Raw genomic sequence first — 3,960 nt, 5'->3', positions numbered from 1 at the left:
CCGGAGTACCCAGAGGAAACCCACGCAGACACGGGGAGAATAGGCTCCACACAGAAATGACCCTGGTCACCCGGCTGGGAATCGAACCCAGGCCATTCTTGCTGTGAGGCGACACCATGCCGCCCTGATGTTTGAAGCGTGTAAGTTAAATCATTCAGGTGACATTCTTTAGACTTTTATAGGGCCGTTTTTACAGTAAATCATATCACGAGTTCTTTAATTCAAGCCTGTGGTGTTAATAATGGAGTTGTTTAGCATGTTTGCTATTTTTTAGCCTGTTAGCTAGTGGAGCAGTCTAGTTCTAGTTAAGAACATAAGATGTCAGCTCCTCAGTTTACACAAAAACGGGTTCTTACTTCATCGATATCCATGATGTGAGCAGCGTTACAGTCAGAGATTATTCCATTAAAGCGGAATTCCATCGATTTTTCAAAGTTTCTACTTGATTATCTAAATGGTTAAGATGTAAACAGAGTCATTCAGAGTGGTTTGGTGTAAAACGCTCTGTTCTAGAGAAACTTACCGAGTCAGAACTGTTCACAGTGGTGGTGACAGGAACCAGACGTCCACCTCTAAAAGCTGTCCGATTTTTTCCAAAATTTCGTGATAAACTTTTGGCCTAAAAGGTTTTTCTATTGTTACAATCTTGACTTCGTAACAACAGCAGAACCCTTTTTGGTGTTACATAGAACGAGATGCAAAACACTCTCCATCAATCTAAAGAACCATTTTATCATGCAGATGACAGTTTAATCGTGCAACTGGTTTTTGAGTTTTCATGGTTCTATATAACCATAGTCTTTACTGAAGAACCCTTGAAGAACCATCTTTTTTCAAGAGTGTACCTCACAGGTACAACACAGAACATGTAAAAATACGTGAAATGATTTTATGCAGTAAAGTTGACTGTTTGCTCTGAATTCCCAGCTAAGGACGATGCTAATGATGCGCTCCGTTCACTTAAGACAGCAAAGTAAATAAACTAAATAATGACTAAATTAAATGTGTTTTACCAGTTGTTGTTGTGGAAGAAGCACAGAGGAATATTTCTCTTTCACTGTTCTCTCAAAATCAGCGCTGTTTCAGCTCAATAAATCACTGATAAATGGTTCAACAGTTTATGTTTATAGAAAACAGTGTTTCATACAGTGTCAGAAACCACCCAGTCATCCATATTTGAGATCGTTTAAGGGGGAATTCCACTGATTTTTCACATTTTCTGCATAACTCAGTGGTTGAGATATACAGTGGTGGTGATAGGAACCAGGGGTCACCATGACTACAACACAAATATAGACATTTTGTTTACTATCCACTTTTCTTTGGGGACTATTTGGCCTCATAACACCCTGTATGTATCCCTCCACCATGAATGAATTAAAAAAAAATATTCATAACCATTTCATGTAGTAACTTTCTGTGAGGGAGCTTTTAGAGGTGGACGTCTGGTTCCTATCACCACCACTGTGAACATTTCTGACTCGGTAAGTTTATCTAGAACAGAGCGTTTCACACCAAACCACTCTGAACGACTCTGTTTACATCTTAACCAGTTAATTATGGGGACATATAAAAATTAGTTCCCTGTAACGATAATCCAACACACTGTTAGCAGTCAATAATGTTAATGTAAATCAATAGTGGATCAGTGTTGAGCTGCTATCTGTGACTAGAACATTTCACATCTTTGCATTATCTTTATACCTCCTGTCACAGATAAATATCAGATTTACTTACATTTTTAAGTTACAGTTTTCAATATAGAACATTTTACATTACAGTACGTTTCTTGTGCATGCGCTGCGTCTCCTTTAATAGCAATAAATGCTGCAATATTATTTCTGTCATGCTACGTGTCTCCTCAGACCAGCATTTGTGTGGATATTCAGACCTGCATTATCGCTGCTGTCGGAAGAAAACCTCGTATCTCCATTTTTGACGTTTTTCAGTTGTTGACATAATTTGAAAATGCCTGCTGCTCTTTACATTGTGTGTAAATTTTATTATAATTGGAAATTATAAAAGAAACGACCGAAAATGACTTGGAAAAAATTATAGTTCTATTGACCTACATTGAAAGTAAAGTAGGTTTTTTTCTTCTCCTGTAAGATTATCATTTTGGAGATACAAGGTTTTCTTCCGACAACAGCGAAATATAAAGATAGCCACCTCTTTAGCTCCTCTCGTACGAGAGAATTTTCTCTGTTAAAAAATAATCATTGTTTTATCTTAGTTTCATGTTGTTTCAATGTATTATGGTCTTTTTCTTCATAACAATCATTTAAAAATCGATAATATTGTGCTGACGTCTCGGTAGCTTGCTAATTTTCCCATTCCACCTTAAATAGTTCAGCAGTACTCGACCCCTGAAGCACCAGAATGTAACTGCTGCTCCATTTAAGGTGGAACAGGAAAATTCGAACAAGAATCTGCTGAATATCTGACTTCAGCTTCATATCACTGAAGAATTAGGGGTGGGTGATCATAAATAATTGCCCCCCTCTTTGAAGATCATATGATGCCCTAAATGTAACTAAAGCCCAGCAGTGAGGAGCTGAACTTTACCCTCCTCTGCTGTCACTGCAGACTGGCAGGGTCGCCTACAGAGCAGCGCTGGTAGCTGTTAATGAAGTGATGCTCTTTTTATTTGAGGGTCTCATTTCAGAGGGAAGATTTCAACCACCACCCCTCAGTAACTCAGTTCCAAGGGGCAGAAGACACTCGAAAACAAGGGGTAGGGGTAAAAATAAGAAATGGGACTGGGCCAAATTCCCCATAACATACTGAATGACTCTGATTCTGAATTTAACTCATGAGAATCGCTCTGCTGCCATCTAGTGGGGCAGTGCCGGAGGAAACGATGACCAAAGTGTGACCTGTGGGCTAAACCTGGTACTTGAGGATGTTTTGGCCCACCTTTAGTAAGGGGAATGGTTCTATTTAGAAGCCTGAGTTTTATATAGAACCATTTACATGCTTAAGTGGTTCTTCACATGGTGATATGGTTCTTCAGGCTGATAGAGAATGTGTTGTATATCGTGAAATAGCCCTAAGAAGGGTTCTTATATTGTTATGATGTCAAGCTTGTCACAATAGAAGCAACATTTTTGGTGCTAAAAGATGTCATACGGAATATATAATCATCATTTGGTTCCTTTACATTATGTTGAAACATTAAAACAGTTCTTTCCACTCACTCATCTCATTTACAAAAAATGGTAAGATCTAAAGAACCACTCACATAGAGATAATTATGGGAACCAAAAGTGGTTCTTTTATGGTGTTGCGCAAAGAACTGTTCTGGCACCTTTATTTATAAAAGTGTAATGCTGTAAATTACATATTCTAAAAACTGGCTTATTTGTTTGTTACCGTTTTGCCTTTTTGGCTCTCGGCCCACCACGTTACACTTCGGCCCACCAAGACAAAATATCTGGATGCCCCTGCTTTAGGAAAGGAACTTTCATGAGTGCAGTTTATGTCCTGCTTCCTTTTTAAAAGCAGTGCAGTGACTTTTTTCTCTGTTTGTGTAAAAGGTGAAGGGATCTGGACTTCAGCTTAACATAAAATGATTAAATGATCATAAAAATGTCTGTATTGACCTTTAATATGGAGATTTTGGGCTGTCGCTCCTCACTGACACTGAGCTTCTCTGTGAAATATAGTCATTAAAATCTTCCATTAACATTTGTTCTTAAATGTGCTGAGAAAAAGTCTCCATCAGATTCATGACGTGTTCTTAAAGCGCAGAACTGTTCTCACCTTTGTGCTCGAGTGTGTGTAGATTCTGTTCTTACCTAAGAACAAATCCCACATAAGAGAACTCTGTCAGAATCTTTGTCAGAACCTTGGGGGTTTTGGGTTTTAGAAGACATTTCGGTAACACTTTCTATGAATGTCACCTTTGTAAGCATCTATAAACACATTCATAACATGTTATAATGCATTCATAAGGCATTA

The sequence above is a fragment of the Colossoma macropomum genome, unplaced genomic scaffold (assembly GCF_904425465.1).
Source record: "Colossoma macropomum unplaced genomic scaffold, Colossoma_macropomum, whole genome shotgun sequence".
NCBI classification, from domain to species: domain Eukaryota; kingdom Metazoa; phylum Chordata; class Actinopteri; order Characiformes; family Serrasalmidae; genus Colossoma; species Colossoma macropomum.
This window is presented reverse-complemented; position numbering follows the sequence as displayed.